Source organism: Cavia porcellus, unplaced genomic scaffold (assembly GCF_034190915.1).
Source record: "Cavia porcellus strain 051 isolate PalLab524CR breed Dunkin Hartley unplaced genomic scaffold, mCavPor4.1 scaffold_17, whole genome shotgun sequence".
Lineage (NCBI taxonomy): Eukaryota > Metazoa > Chordata > Mammalia > Rodentia > Caviidae > Cavia > Cavia porcellus.
Window position 1 is genome coordinate 53,150,240 of NW_026947500.1, and position 7,472 is coordinate 53,157,711.

Below are 7,472 nucleotides of genomic sequence, written 5' to 3' on the forward strand. Positions count from 1 at the left end.
CAACTAAAGTAAAGAAACAACTTCATGAGGCTATGAAAGAAAGTAGGACAGAAATGCTATCTCAGGTAAAATAAGAAATGAAAAGCATAATAAAAGAATTACTAAGTACCTCAAAAGAAGGCATACATTAAAAAAAAGTGGAGCATAGGAAAATGAGGGAAACCTTGAATGAACATTATAAAAGATGTAGAAAACATGAAACAATTCAAAGAGATATCCATGAAATTAAAAACTCCATTGATACCTGGCAAAACTGCTTGAATGAAACTGTAGACTTTCAGACCTTGAATACAGGTTTGCAGCTAACAATTGCAAAAGGAAAGATCTCTTAAAAACAACAAGGAACCAGGAAATAAAAATTCAATGGCTGTAAAATGATGCAAAGAAAAATAACTTAATAGTAATAGGTGTCAGCAAAAAAGCAGGGGTCAACACAATTGACTTAAGAAATCTATTGACAGAAGTAATAGCAGAAAACATCTCAAGCATGGGAAAAGGATGTTATGCACATATAAATGAGGCATATAGAATTCCAGCTAGCCATAACCAAAATAAATCTACAAATAGACATATAATAATCAAGATTCCAGAAATTTAGCACAAGAGCAGAATATTATAAGCCGTTAAAGAAAGAAAAACAGATCACCTATAAAGGAAAACCCGTCAGAATCAAGCCAACCTTCTTGACATGAACCATCATGTCAAGTAGATCTGGAAGTATTTCAAATCCTAAAAGAAAACAACTTCCAACCCAGATGGATGTATCCTTCAACACTATCTTTCACACTTAACGGAGAAACAAGATATGTACATGACAAAGTACAACAGAGGAATTAATGACCACCAAACCAACCCTACAAAGAATACTGAAGGACATTCTAGAGAAGAATAAAAAAAGACCATGGTTCCAGAAACCACAGCAGAAGGTGGGGGTCACTGAGTGGGGCAGACAGTTGAATGGAGGGGAAAAGCAGGCAACCAATGGCAGGAAAATGGTATGGCAGAGATGTGGCAGAGCATGTTGGCCATAACCATTAATGTAGATGGCTTCAATCCACCAATAAAAAGAAACAGGCAGAGTGGATCAGAAGACAGGATCCATCAAATTGCTTTATACAAGAAACACATTTAACTTGAAAGAAAATTCATAGACTGAAAGTCAAAGGAAAGAGAACAATGCTTTATGTGACAGAGACTCAAAAAAAAATGTAGGGGTAATTTGTCCATCAACTGCAGAATAGATAAGAAAGATCTGGCATTTTTATACAATGAAAAGTCACTCAACTATAAAAAAAGATAATCCTGGGGCCATAAATTTACCTCAGCAACATAAGTGCCTGCCTGACAAGAGAAAGGTTGTGAGTACAATCCCTGGCACAAAAAAGAAAAAAAGAAAAAGAGGAAGAGGAGGAGGAGGAGGAGGAGGAGACAGACAGAAAGAAAGAAAGAAAGAAAGAAAGAAAGAAAGACAGACAGACAGACAGACAGACAGAAAGAAAGGAAGAAAGAAAGAAAGAAAGAAAGAAAGAAAGAAAGAAAGAAAATCTCAAGGTGCCTGTAGCTAAAGTCGATACAACTTGACATCACGCTCATGGATGAAATGGTTCAGAGTTGCATGGGTGAGCATCATGTTGTCTCCCTATTATAAAAAAACTAAAGGAGTTGGTGGCATCCAAAATGCACAGTAGATAGTGTGAAAGTGTAGGAGAGGAAGTGTCTAAAAGGGGAAGGCAGTAGCCATTGTTAATCTATTATCATGCTTTGAAACCCTGTATTATTTTCATTTATCTGTCTTTATTTGTTTTGTTTTATTATATGTTATAGCATGGATAGCTATTTCAAAGATAACAAAAAATACTGTGGTAGCCATTATTGTTTTCCTATTATATTGTTTTGAAGTCCTGTATTGCTTTGTTTTTCTTTGATTAATTTTATTCTATGATGTTTTCTTTTATTTTATTATGTCTGATGGTATAGGCAGCTACTCTGAAGACAAGACGCATTATGGTAGCCACTGTTGTTTTCCAATTATCTTGTTTTGAAGTCCTATATTGCTATCACTGTTTCATTTTGACTGGTTTTATTCTGTTCTGTTTTGTTTGATTTTACTACAGCTAGTGGTATGGGAAGATATTTTTCAAGATAACAAGAGATATTATGGTAGCATTTATTAATTTCTTTTTATCTCATTTTGAACTCCTGCACCACAAATCTGTTTAGTTTTGTTTTGACACATTTAGAATGTGTTTTGTGTAGTTTGGTTTCACTGTATTCTGTTTTATTTCATTTGGTTTTATTTTCTTCAAAACAAACAAAGAAAAGGAAAACTACACCCAAACATATGATTATTAAACTACTGAAAATTGAATATAAAGATAAAATCCTAAATGAAGAGGAAGAAAGACACATTACAGAGGGGAATAATGGTGCAAATAACATCTGGCATTCAGAAAGTGTATAGGGTCCAGAACACGAGTGCCATTTTTTAAATACCAAGGAAAAAATCCTCAGCCCCAAATTTCATGTCAAACAAGATTTTTTCCTCCCAAACTGGAGCCAAATGTAAATACTTTCAGATGAATCAAGCAATCTTGACAGAGTGTTAGAACTACAGGTAGGAGGGAGAACATGGTAACTACCTAAGCTGTGCTCTGATTGGCTGGCACCTTTAGGACCAGTTTGAATCTTGGCTGTTAAAGCTTTGGTTGGGGCAGCTCACAGGGAAGCTGGTACATTTGCTCTGACATGGCATGGAATTAGGATCATGAATGAAGAGGTGAGGGGAACTCCAGTAAAAGTGCTATGGTGTCACCCTCTAGTCCCAGGAGAGATCAGGGAAAGTTGTGGAATGCGCCTCAGGTGGTGGTGGATAATGACAAGTCCTTTGCCTTTGATGTTGTTTGACCCCTTGGCTGAACAGGAAGAGGTCTTCAATACAGTGGTAGACCCACTCATAAAGTCCTGTTCAGAGCATGTGTAGCACACAGGCCACCTGGCTCTGTAAAAACATGTTTACTCTGCAGAGCAAGAGAAGGAACCAAGAGTCAGGGTTGTTTAGGGTAATGCAACTGTTCTTCAAAGAAACTGGGAAGGAGAGTGACTGAGTTTACTCTGAAAGATTTGCAGGGGAGATTTACAATGAAGAAATTTTGGATCTTCTGGGACCACCTTGAGAGAAAGCCACACATCGTGGAGGAGCCTGAAGGAAAAATGAAGATTTGGGGGCTCACTGGGAAGACTGTTTTAGCAGCTTTTGATACTGTTTCCTGTCTGAGGCAGGGCAACAAATATAGGAGTAGACTGTGGTCTCCACAGCACTGAACTGGCAGCTGTCCAGATCTCATGCCATCTGCACAGTCTCCATAAAGCAAAGAAAGAGCAGCAGTGTTCAGTAGAAGCTCCCACGTGGTAAGGCTTGCTGGGTCACAAAGACAGAGGAAAACCAAGGCAGAAGGGATCATTGAAAGGAAGCTATTGATTTCACAGAGGCTTCCTTTGCTTGGGAAATATAATCTGTATTCTCAGAAATGAGACAGAGGGATGGTTTGGGCCCAGGAAAAATTCCAATTGACTCAACTGTTTCCAGATGTTGTAAGCAGTAAAGTCATAACCTCATGGCAGGCTGGGTGAGTCCTGCTGATGTCGATCTAGAAGAAGCAGTAAATACACTTTACTATGCAGACAGAGCAAGGAAAATCAAATAGAAACCCATTGTTAGTATCAATCCCTAGACAGCCGAACTCAATCATCTTAAATACCAAGTACAAGAGCTGAAGCTCTCATTGCTGCAAGCCCATCAAGGTCCCCTTCCTGGATGAATTTATGTGGAACCATCAAGGAATCTGCAATCTATTAGGGAGAAGAATCAGTCCCTGGCAGAAGAGAATGAAAACTTGAGCCACAGTTTGTACATGGCACTGATCACTGCTCAGCTACTGGACAGAATCATTTTAAAAGAACAAGAGAAGGAAGAACTGAATGCTGAGATAGCACAGTTCAGGCAGCCTGCACACTGGATCTTTAAAAGCAAGTGGAAAGGCTGGAAGACCAGGAATTAAAAGGAAAGCAGAGATAATCCATAACCTCCAAATAACTGTCCTTCACTTTTAGTTGCTTCCACTGTCTAAACTTCTCAGTGTTCTCTCTCATAGGATGCATTAACTTCCTGCTGTGTGTTCATCCTCTGTATTTCCTGTCCTGTTGAACAACAGTGTTGGTTGTGGGGTTGATGCCATCAGAACCGCAGTGGAAGCAGAAGCTTGAGTAGAACCTAGTCAGGGTACCAGCAGGTCTCTTGGTGCTTTCACCAACCAACATTTCCTGAAGCAAGTTTGGACATCAGAGTGGCTGATTGAGCTGAACTGAAAGATGCCCTAACTAGGAAGATGACAGTAAATGATGGCCAGCAATGAGCCATACAGTTCCAATGTCAGCATAACATTAAAAAATCTAGAATTAGAAGTCAGTAGGCTACAAAAGGAAATGGAAGAGTGATTTCTTTATCTTTAGGCAGCAAAATGAATGTCAAGTAAGCCAAGTTGAGTGGGTATCATTGCAAACTTCCCCAGGACTGGGAGGGTCACATGGCTGATTTTAAGATGAAACCAGGTAAACAATCCAAACTTCTGAATCTACAAGGTACTGTCACCAGACTGACTCAGGAAATACAGAGGATGAATACACAGGAGGAAGTTAATGTGTCATATGAGAGAGAACACTGAGAAGTTTAGACAGTGCAAGCAACTAAAAGACCAAGAAGTCATCCAGTTAAAAGGAGGAGACAGTAAGAGGCAACTCGAGCAGCTTAAACTTGAAAGCAACTTCCAGAAGTAGTCAGGTATGCTAAGAGGCAAACTGAGGAGGCAGAAACTGCTAACAAGTGTTCTGAGGATGCACTCTACAAGCAACAGACACTCACTGATGAGTGGAAAATGACTCGGGGCCCTGGGGTGGGAGATGCTGCAGCTCTAGTGAACAGTTGGCTTGGAAATAAAGTTGAGGTAGTGATCAGCACTGAAGAAACCAAACATCACTTGAATGACCTTCTTGAACATAGAAAGACCCTGGCTTAGGATCTAGCTCAACTCAAAGAAAAACAGAAATTGGGGGCATATCTACCTCTGAAACTCTAGAGGCACACATTCTCACATGTTGATGCAGGTGTGCAAGGTTGGAGGTCAGAGGACTATACTGCAAAGCAGATGCAAAGCCTGAAGATGGGAAGAAAACTCAGGAGCGCTCAGATCGCTGACTCCTAACAGCAGCCCCTCTGAGCCAACAGTGAAGGAGCCAAAGCAACGCTAGAAGAACACTTCAGAATCCACATAGGTCTTGAAACGTGTGTTTGGAGAGCTGGTCTCCTCCAAAATCAAGGTCAATAAGCTAGAAAAAGCAGCATAAAATGAGTGAGGCCAGGTGGGCCGATATGCAGTGGATTTTGTCTGAGAAGCACAATCATTTTGCTAACACAGAGGGAGAATTGCAAGCCGAGATCATCAAACGGGAGTAGCAGCAGCCGGAGAAGACGCCACACATCCTCAGCCAGCTACAGCAAAGCCACATGATAGAGGAGAAGCTGGAGGAGGCAGTGGGGTGGAAAGGAACAGCTACTGCTGGGCACCCTGGGGTGCCAGCAGGAAGAGCTGGAGAAGGTGCAAGAAGTGTATGAGCAAAATCAGCTGCTTCTGCAGACTCAAGCAGAACTGACTCACCTCCAAGTAGCCAGTGCACAGAAACTTCATCTTCCTAATGACACTGTCTTCTGTGAATGTGTCCCACCTAACCTCAGACCTTCCAGGAAAAAAGTTTCTGTGGCAAAGTGAGGACACTGAAGATCTAAACTATCATTCAGAGCATTCTGTGACTGAGCATGGGGACCATCATGGCAGTGGTTAGGATGGAAATAAAGAATGGAAGCCAACAACATTAATCAAGACATCCGGGAAGAACACAATGCATGCTCCTGCCAGGACAGGTGGGGAACAAGAAGTGCGGGTGCAGGAACAAAATCAAGTTTGCTTTGACCTCCCAGAACCAAAATATTTATTAACAAAATCCCAAGAAAATAAGGCCCCAGAGAAGAAACAGAAGTGCCAGCAACCGCAGCTTTGTCTCTGGCTGTTCCCTATCAAAGAAGAGGTCCACTGTAGTTAGAATTATCGTCTGAACCCAAGCCTTCCCTGGTAGTACTTTCTGGTTGCATCTAGGACAGGCTTCTTAAGAACGTCTCTCAATTTCAGGCTTCTTGCTATGGAGGAAAGGGATGAAGTGTCACTGAAAGGAAGGGAAATTATGTTGTGTGTTGTCTCTCAGTCTCCAGGCCCTTGCCCCAGTGCTAACTCCTGCTCCAGCAGGTGCTGAGCCCTCTACAGAAGACAGGACAAACATACCTCCCAGCGGCTCAGCAGGAGCCAATGCCCAGGAGCTGTGGACTGTTTCTTATTTGGGAGCAGTTAAGTCTATCTCCTAGTAGAGATGAGGACAAGGGTTTCTGGTGTAGCTTAGGAGCTTTGGAGAGCTTAGTAGAGTGACTCAGCCTAGAAGAACTAAAATCCTCCACACCCCGGTGCTATGGAGCTGGGTCTTTCCCCCCGACTCTCCCTGGACTTCAGGTCTTTTATGAGAACCTTCAACTATCTGCCATTTGACCGAAGTAAGTGCAACATTCTTAAATGTTAATAAAGAAAGTTTAACTAAAAATACTTTTAATTTTTTTTCTTTTCCCAAATTTCTTTTAACATTTTGATTGTAATTCAAATACAGTAACCATTCCACAGAGTTACAGCATATGTAGAAGTAAATTGTTCAACAATAGGAAAAGGTAGCAAATGGAATTATGAAGTCGCTGCATTCTTATGATTTAACATGATTCCAAGGTTAAGTGTGATAGGCTAACCATTCATGTTGTTATTATTAGTCTTTATCAACTATAAAACAGATACGAAGAATAAAAACCTAAAAGTTAATATATATGATATCTAGAAACTATAGCCTTTGCTAATTGGGTGATTTTCAGAAATATTTGTGCTTATAAAAGTTGGTGAAACTGAGCCTAAGGTTATTTGTTTAAAATTTTGTACTATGGCAAAAAATGATTTTTTTAATTGGGGAAGAAAAATCATTTGTATTCAAATGCTTCTGAAAATAACAGGATATTGGAATATTGGATTTTATGTCTCTGCCCACTTAACTTAACAAGAACTTAAATGGGGAGGAGAGAGCATATTTTGAGACAGCACATGAATCTTTATCAGATTCATTGCTGATATCTCCTAAAAACTTTAGTTACAAACCCAGCACCATAGAGTGAGTAGTGATTAATGTAAATCAGTGATTCTTGAAGCATAATTTCCCAATTCTTAGAGCTCCCTAAAAGCCCACTTTACTTTGATTCAGTTATATATGAAGTCAGGAGTAGGATTCTTTTGACATGCCTTTTATCAACCTAAGGAAGTTAACTCTCTTCCTAGTTT